The sequence below is a fragment of the Lepidochelys kempii genome, chromosome 8 (genome assembly GCF_965140265.1).
Source record: "Lepidochelys kempii isolate rLepKem1 chromosome 8, rLepKem1.hap2, whole genome shotgun sequence".
Classification (NCBI taxonomy): Eukaryota; Metazoa; Chordata; order Testudines; family Cheloniidae; genus Lepidochelys; species Lepidochelys kempii.
Window position 1 is genome coordinate 32,861,942 of NC_133263.1, and position 9,872 is coordinate 32,871,813.

The following is a 9,872-nucleotide window of genomic DNA, read 5'->3' on the forward strand; positions in this document are numbered from 1 at the left end:
TGCCTATGGTGTTCTGTCCCCTCTAGTAGCACTGACATCACTTAGAGATTAATGAGTCTGCTCTACAGCCTTAGCTAAGAGCCATATGGCTTTTAGCTCATGCAGTAGAGTCTCATGCACTAAGCTTCAGAGATCCCAGGTTCGATCACAGTCTGTCAGCATTACACTATTACCAAGTGTTTCAGGTATATTCACCACTTGGAAAATTTTGCACAGATCTGGACCTCAAACTATGGCTTTGATCCATCCCAAACTGATATCACCTGCTTGGATGTGATCTTGCCTAGTGATCTCACTCTTGGATCAGTTTGAACTGGTATATGCGAGCCTCTCCAGGTGGTGTTATCTGGAGGTGTTACAAGCTGAGCACATTTGCCTAACAGCCCATGATAATCTCTCTCAAGGTTTTTATACTGTTGCCTATCTCTGTAGGATCTGAGCTCCTGTCATGTAAAATCAATAGCAGTAGTGAAGTTTCTCTTGGACTTCATGGAGTCTGGCACTTCTCCCTTTATGGGGCCAAAACTCTGCTTGGCATTGGGTCCCTGAATGGGGAGGATTCTCAAAGAGTGTACGGCAGTGGTGGGCAACCTGCGGCCCATCAGGGTAATCTGCTGGTGGGTCGCCAGACACTTTGTTTACATTTGCACAGCTGCGCGCAGCTCCCAGTGGCCGTGGTTTGCCGTTCCCAGCCAATGGGAGCTGCGCGAAGGGGTGTGGGCCGCAGGGACATGCTGGCTGCCGCTTCCTGCAGCTCCCATTGGCCAGGAATGGCGAACCACAGCCACTGGGAGTTGTGGACGTCCGTGCAAATGTAAATAAACTGCCTGGCAGCCCGCCAGTGGATTAGCCTGACAGACTGCAGGTTGCCCACCACTGGTGTAGAGGATGGAACAATGCTAATGTGCTGTAGTACTGGCACTCTGCCCTAATCACTAACCTCCTGCTTTTTTGCCCTCACTCCCAGTATACTGTCTGTTGTGCAGGAGCTCTCTACAGATGCTACCAGGGCTTTCTGATTAGCTCTTATACTCCAGGCCTCTTTGGTATGTGTTCCAGGCAAAGCCAGGGTTGGAGTGGTAGTACGAGTCAAAGGAAGTGAAGCGGGTGGTGGGGAGGAGGAAAGAGTGTGAAAGGCACTCCTTGCATTCATCACTGGCAGGATCACAGGTGGGAAGCAGATTTCACAATCACAAATGGGTGAGGATGGCATTGTGCCCACCCCATCCTCCCTTCCTTGCACTGGCCAGCGGAGGTGTTCAGCTACAGAAGGGAGTGTATCTTGCACCCCTGTAAAATTTGGTGCAGCAGGTGCACATGGACATGGGAGTGGAGGAGGGATTTTACTTGCTTGAGGCACTGTGCTTCCCAGAGCATCTCCAGGAGCAGGGCAGCTCTGCTTCACATCTGGGTGTTCAAGGCACAATCTGGCCTAGGGTGACCAGAGGGCAAGTGTGAATATTGGGACAGCGGGTGGGTGGTAATAGGTGTCTATATAAGAAAAAGCCCCCAAAATCGGGACTGTCCCTACAAAATTGGGACATCTGATCACCCTAATCTGGCCTGGTACATTTACGTGCTCTAAACTGCTTACAATAGAGCTCCATTTATTCTCACTGATGTTGTTCCTGGTGGTAACATTAGAAATGTGTTATATTCCTATTGTAATATGCAATTCAAAGTCATCATGAGAGGCAGGTAAGCCATGTTTATAAGGGACTCTGGTGACACGCTGTGTGGCATGAGAAATTGCTCTTCCTCTCCATGTCATCTTATAGGGTAAGGTGACCACCTAAGAAAAGTGGAAAAATAATGTCACTTTATTCCTCTGAAATAAATTGAATTACTTGTTATTAAAAACAAAGATAATCTGATTTTCTTTTTATAAAACAAAACAAACATCCTGTTTCCATTTGAGTTTTTGAAAACCACAATGGAAACATTTTTATTGGTCTTTTTTTTCATAAAAGCTTATTTTTACAAAACCTACATTTTGGGCCAAATTTGTTGTTTTAGTGTCCCTTTGCAACAGTTGTAGAGAAATGAGAGAATCTGGAAATATGATTGTCATGCTCTGCGGTTAAATAAATAGGATTCCCAGAAGAAGCTGAAGGGAGTAACAGTCATTCAAAGCCAATGAAATATATTATTACGCTAATCATAATTGCCTGGCTGTTAACATTTTCTCCCCAGTAGTAATAATAATAATTAATAATATACTTTGAATTTGACAGATCTTTTATGCAATGAGACAGCCTGCAAATGAAAATGGACACAGGTCAGAGACTTCCACAATAGTAAGGTCAAATTCCTATGGTGTCAGGATAAAGAAACTGCTTTGGACAGGTAGAAGGGAAGAACCCTTTTCTTTGAGTTTCCCTGATAATGCTAGGTTTCAGAGTAACAGCCGTGTTAGTCTGTATTCGCAAAAAGAAAAGGAGTACTTGTGGCACCTTAGAGACTAACCAATTTATTTGAGCATAAGCTTTCGTGAGCTACAGCTTATGCTCAAATAAATTGGTTAGTCTCTAAGGTGCCACAAGTACTCCTTTTCTTTTTTCCTGATAATGCTGTGGCCAGATGTTGAACAGAAATGGACAGGGAACTGTATGTGATTTCTACCTGTTTAAAAACAATTGCAAGATGAGACTAATTGAGGTGCATCTGTGACAACTCGCCAGGTCATCCCAATATGGAGCTCTCCATATTGTTTGCTTTCTGTGATTGGAATGCACCCCTTTATTCACACTCTACACACCACTGTAATGATCTTTGTACAAAATATGCCTTGTGAGGAATCGCTTGAAAACTAATACTGTATCTCTCTGGTCAATAATATCCTGGTGAAATATAGGTAGCAACATTATATGTAAAGTTATGAATTCCCCCTAAATGATATTGGTGGTGGCACATGTTCAAACCCATGTAGCCCTGATTAGGCAGAACTGGTCAAGCAGATTTTAAACAAAGGAATGTGTGTTTACCTCAGTTTTCATATAAGTTGTAAACAGGGTCCTTAGACAGTAAGAAAGGGAAGACAGGAGACAAAGAACCTGCATTTCAACAAACAGAGGTGCGAAGAAAGAGTATGTATCCTCTTTCACTACCAGACATCATGTCACCTTCTTTACTGTTTAAATCAACTTTGCTTTGAGAGGTAACCTTCAGGAAAATGCATCTCCAAGGAGGACTGGACTATAAAAGTGAGGGTCAAAAACACCTGAAGTTCTCTCTCCCTATCCATCTTTCTCTCTTCACCTGAGAAGGCAAAAGAAACAACAGTTAGACTATTAGAGCAGATCCTGGCCTGAGAATTTGGTCAGCAATGTACTGAAAACATGTGGTAAGGGACTTCACCTTGAAGTCTAGTTTATAAAGTTTTTTTTATCTCTTTTTCTTGTAACCATTTCTGACTTTAATGCATCATCACTTGTACTCAAAATCTATCTCCTTGTAGTTAAATAAACTTGTTTTATTCTTTAATTAAAACTACTCCAGTGTTGTGAATTGTTTGCTTCCTTAAATGGAGTTACCCAGAGTGTTGTATGTTGATCCCCTTAGAGGGGCAATGAACAGGAGACGGCTGGACAGATTTTTTGGGGGAAAATCTGGGACAGGGAATGTGTCGGGGCCACCCTGCAGGTAGTAACTAAGACTACTGGAAGCCAGAGCGTTGTGATGTTTGCTGACAGGCTGCTGGGGTCAGTGTTACTGGACCAGGGCTGTGGCTATAGACAGACACTTAGGGTGTGAGGAGCAGCAAAGCATTGTAAGGCACTCCAAGTTGCAGAGCAAGTGCTGACACTATCCCTCAGTAGTCTGGATTGCACCTCGATATATCATACTTGTGTTACAACTTTTTTAACAAGGAGAAATGAACCTCCCTGATTCACTTTTTTTTTGTGGGGGATCATATATCTCTGCTTGATGGTTATGCTGCAATTTTCCTTAAAAATGGTTTTACCTTAGCCTATCGAGCCTCAGGAGCTGAGACTCCAGACAGAATCCCCCTTCCTTGTACAATGTCAGGCCCAAATACTGCAATGAGATCCGCATGGGAACACACTTGCAAGGCTCCATTGACTTCACTGGGGTCTGCCTATATGGATCCAATTGCTGGGCCTGGAGCTCCAATTTGAAAAATCCAGGTTCTAAGTGCCAATCAGCAACTTATTCAGAGGGCTAGGTGGAGGGTACGCATCTTGTTCAGTGGGCAATTGGTAATTCTATCTCACTTTTGGTCATCCTCAGCTGCTAGAGAATCTTGTAGGAATGAATTAGAGGTATGACCCCATTGGAGCCTTAGGTTAGATGTCTGAGTGGAGCAGTGCCTACAGATGATTTGGGGGACAGCTATGGAAGAGTTCAGGAGAAGGGGCTTGGCAGATTGAATGGGCACAAGGACCTCAACTAGAGGCCCAGGCGTGTCTCAGAAGCTATGGATGACCAGGTTTAGGGAGGAGCCTGCCTTCGGAGAGGAGACCTTCTAGCCCAAAAGGAGTGTGACTGTTAAAGGGGCAGGTTGCCTTTTAAATTAAGTGAGATTGTAGACTGCTTCCATGAAAATTTGCTTTAGGGAGGAATGTAGCAACCTGCATGGAACTTGGAGGGTTGCTAAAGGGAAAAATTTGGAGGCGACACCAGAAAGTCAGTCTGTGTGCATATGGCTGGAATGCTAGCACCAGCTGTAGCATCTCTGTAAATAGTTCTCTTCATAAAGTGCCAGTTTAGTTTTAGAAGCATGGAGTCCTCTCATGTTATTACCCAGCATGTGGTATATAAAACAAGGCATAGTTAGCTGAGGAGACTTCGGAGGAGGAAGAGCCATTGGCTATGCAGCTGGGTGCTACCCCAACAGAAGTGAAAAGATGGGCTACAGCCAAGGCGCAAGAGACCTGGATCAGAGTGTGACCACTTAGACAAGGAAACATAGGCTACATCTGTGCTTCAAAAAAAGAAAACAAAACAAACCCGTGGTGGTGAGTCTCAGAGCCCAGGTCAACTGACTTGGGCTTGTGGGACTTGCACTATGGGGCTAAAAATAACAAGAGTGTAGATATTCAGGCTCTGGCTGGAGCTTGGGCTTTGAGACCCACCAAGAGGAGTAAGTCTCAGAGTCAGAGTTCCAGCCCAAGTGGCAATGTCTATACTGCTATTTTTAGCCCCAAAGCACTAGCCCCATGAGCTTGAGTCAGTTGACCCAGGCTCTGAGACTCGTTGCTGCTCGGGGGTTTTTTTTGTTTTCTTTTTTTTATTATAGAAGCACCCTTAGGCAGAACAAATGGGCCCTTGTCTACACTGGAAAATCATGCTGGGGTTGCTCTGGCCAGCACACAGAGAGTTAACAATTAAAGTCGGTTCATGGTAAGCCTAATGCTTACCTGCTAACCATTTAACATTTTACATCCCTAGTTGATTATCAATTACAATCTTACATTTACTAGTTTCTTCACTGGTTTATAGTAATCTATGGTGTTAGAGGGCTTATTCCTTCACCCGCTCACTTCCCTAGTCCTTCTCGCATTAACAGAGAGCAACAATACCCAAAGTCCAAAAGTGCAAACAATTCAATGTTTATTGGGGTGAACTTCCAGCAAGCAATGATACCAATTTTCTTCCTTAGTGTCCCCCTTCCCAGCTCTGACACCACAGAGCTTTGGCTGTGTCCCTGTTCCCATTCCCTGTTCCCATCCCCCCCCTTACTTCCTATTTGACTGCAGACTATATAGTAAAACTTGAGTTCTGCTTAGCTATACCTTAATGAATCATTTTACTGAAATTTAACTAACCAATCCTAACATATTGTAACATGATTATCTAACCAATTATATCCCACTACCTTAATTGGTTTACACCCAACAAAATTGATTATACAGACATACAATAGGGATGTGGGGACTACAGTGATAGAACAACAAAGAAATGAGGATTTCACACCTAGCTATGGATAAGTGAGTTCTTGCCAGACAGGATGCTATCAAACAGTTTTCTGTAAATCTTCTAGGCTTTTCCCTTTCTCTGGTGGTGATAGATTGGATCACCTTTTTAACAGCCCCAAACTGCCTTATTTCAGTGTGACTGGTGAGGACGTGACCATTCACTTCCCAGCTTATGGCTGCCCCTGCTGTTTAGCCAAAGGCCTTAGCCTAAGAACAGGGCCTTAGACTGTCACAGTAAGAGAAGGCCCTTACACGGGCAGACAGTGATTTTGATTCTTTCTTTTATACCTCTATAACTAGCTAAGTGATAAGAATACACCTCAATTCTTAAAGTATAGGTAGGCCTTTTCAGACAGGCCTGAATATCTATATCCTAACATATGGCTCTCTGAAATGAGATGTACAGAGCCGCATATCTCTAATGTTCATGTAATTGTTACCTGCAGCTCCTGTGCAAGCACTCCCAATTCATCACACATCCTGAGGCAAAGAATGTCCCATTTGGCAAAGTTCACTACATGACTTAAGGCTGGGAATGAGCAGCAGGGGCGGATCAACTCTTACAAAACAAATATCGTTTGTGTGCAAAAATACACCTTAATATAAAGAATGTGGGAAGAGGCATAGGCACCGAGTCCGTGGGTGCTCTGGGACTGGAGCACCCATGGGGAAAAATTGGTGGGTGCAGAGTCCCGCCCCCCTGCCCCAGCTCACCTCTACCTCCGCTCCACTCCGCCTCCTCCCCTGAGCACGCCGCTGGGTCCTGCTTCTCTGCCCTCCCAGCCAGCACTCGCTCCGTGAAACAGCTGTTTCGCGCGGCAAGCCTGGGAGGGAGGGAGGAGGAGGAGGAACGCGGCGCATTTGGGGGAGGAGGCGGGGATTTGGGAAGGAATCTAATAGAAACAGGGAAGAGTGAAGCTCGGGCAGGGCGGGGGCGGCACAAGCACCCACCGGTGCCGACAAAAGTTGGCACCTCTTGGAAGAGGAATAGCGAAAGTATGCTGGTACAAAATCTGCTAAACAACCCAAGTCTCTGTGCTCACCTCACCCTAGTGATGGGCTCTCTGCACTGGTTCCCGATTGAGAATTGCATGCAGTTCAATGCCCTTACAGAATTTGTCCATGGAACTGGGTCTAGTTATCTCATTGAGTCTTCTTCCATGACTATGTTGTACCACAACATCGACATTCTCTAAAACAGGGATCAGCAACCTTTGGCATGAGACCTGCCAGGGCAAGTCCCCTGGCGGGCTGGGACGGTTTGTTTACCTGCTGTGTCCGCAGGTTCGGCCAATTGCAGCTCCCAGTGGCCACGGTTCGCTGTCCCAGGCCAATGGGGGCTGCAGGAAGCTGCGGACAGCACATCCTTCGGCCCGCGCCGCTTCCCGCAGCCCCCATTGGCCTGGAGCGGTGAACTGTGGCCAGTGGGAGCCGCCATTGGCAGAACCTACGGACACGGCAGGTAAACAAATTGGCCCGGGCTGCCAGGGTGTTTACCCTGGTGGGCCACAGGCCAAAGGTTGCCGATCCCTGCCCTAAAACAATAAAATTGTCACCCAGTACATAGAGACTCACGACAGAAGGAAAGAAAACTTTCACAATAGCTTTAACCAGACTATGGAACTTGGTCCGAAACAAAATAAGAATGAATGCAGACCTCAGGTTTCAGAGTAGCAGCCGTGTTAGTCTGTATTCGCAAAAAGAAAAGGAGTACTGGTGGCACCTTAGAGACTAACCAATTTATTTGAGCATAAGCTTTCGTGAGCTACGTGCATCCGATGAAGTGAGCTGTAGCTGACGAAAGCTTATGCTCAAATAAATTGGTTAATCTCTAAGGTGCCACTAGTACTCCTTTTTCTTTTTGCAGACCTCACTATGTTCAAAATAAATGCAAAACACATCTCTTTGACTTGGTGTTCCTTAAATTTTTTGTTCTCTCTCTCTCCCTCACATTCATACACACCATACACTAGTCACACAACCTATAAGTTAATATTTCTCTAAAGGAAAAAATAGAAAGAAATTTTGTAGTGTAGACATGGGCTATGCGATAGGCTTTTGCTAGCACAGCTGTGTAAGTCAGAGATCACATCTCATCACACCTTTGACCAACAGAGATATGCCGCCAAAAGCTTGCAGTGCAGACCTGACCCAAGGATAATGGATGAAAATATTTCCATGTGAGTTTGGAGGAAGCCAGAAATGCTTTTGAGAGTGTGACCAGCCCCCTTCATTTCAGTGAGGTGTTAACTCAGATCTCCATGATGGTAATCTGAATATCAACATTTTTAACTGCTTCATTCCTCATGTCAGGCCTTATCTGTACAGTGATACCACTTTAATTATATTGATCTATTTTAAAGTGGTAGAGTCCCTTTAGTGCACACACAGTTATAGTCCCTTGGCTATGCGGACACTATTCCTTTAAGGCAGGGGTTCTCTCATCACACCATGACCCCCTTCTGACAACAAAAATTACTACGTCTCCAGAAGTGGGGACCAAAGCCCAAGCGCTTCAGCCCCAGGCACGGGGCCTGTAACCTGACCCTTGTCACCCAGAGCTGAAGCCCTTGGCCCTGGGTGATGGGGCTCAGGCTTCTGCCCTGGACCCCAGCAAGTCTAACGCCAACCCTGGTGACCCTATTAAAATGAGGTTCTGACCCACAGTTTGAGAACCGCTGCTCTAAGGGTATGTCTACACAGCTCCACACGCATGGCTGGGCCATGCCAGCTGACTCAGGTGAAGCGGTTCCAGTGAAGGGACTGTTTGAGTGCAGACACTCCAGCTCCAGCCCCAGCTCTGGAATCCTGCCACTTTGCCTTATTGGGATCCAGGAAGTGGGTGTGTGAAGCCTGCCCACTGCTAAAGAATCCCCCCCCAGCCTAAGTGGGGGGTCCACACGACCTGGAAAACCAAATAATTACAGGGGACAACTAATGAACAACAGGGACAGGAGTGCGGTCAAAGGGTCAAATGAAGAGAACCGGACGGGGACACCAAGCAGAGGAACCCGGACAGCGCCCACTGCTCCTTAAAGGCGTCAAGGGAGTCAGTGGACGCCGCCCAGAGGAACTCTGCCCGGAGGCATGAATGAACAGAGGATCAGAAATAGGCTCCACAGTCACAGGACACTCCATTGGCCAACCTCCTCACCCTGGTTTTATAGATGGCCACTTTAGCTAGGGCCAGGAGGAGGTTGACCAGGAGGTCCCGCGACTTAGTGGGGCCACGGACAGGGAGTGCATAGATAAGGAGGTGAGGGGAAAAGTGCAACCAAAATCAACAAAATATTCATGAGGAGACGGAATAGGGGCTGCAGCCTGGCGCACTCCAGGTAGACGTGCGGCAGGGTTTCCCTCACGCTGCAAACGGGGCACGTGTACGGGATTGGGGTGAACCGCGCCAAGTACTCGCCCGTGCTCACGGCCCCGTGAAGGAGCTGCCAACTGATATCCCCGGCGGGCCTCGGGACCAAGGTGGAATATAGGCTGGGCCACCAGTTCCTGCCACTTTGCAGGCGCTGGAGTCTGGGCTCCAGCCTGACCATCTACACCACCCCTTAGCTCGAGCTCCTCGAGCCCAAGTCAACCGGCACACACCAGCTGCAGGGGTCTAACTGCAGTGTAGACATACCCAACAGCAGGGCCCTGCTGGTCAGGGGCGTGAAGAGGGCTGAGCTGCCTGAGGGGATCTACACTGCACAGCCCTGCCACTGCGGCGCAGCCGCTTCCTACGGTTCCCATCCTGGCAGGGGAGCACGCAGGGCTGTATAAACCGCCCCCGCGGCGGGCGGTGTCCCCTGAGCGGGTCAGGCCTCGGAAGGGCGTGTGGTGGGGGTCACAGCTCTGCCGTGGCTCTTTCTGTCGCCACACAACGCGTGACATTGGGGGCCTAGCCCCAGATGCACGCGGCTGCGGGAGAGCCCAGCCCAC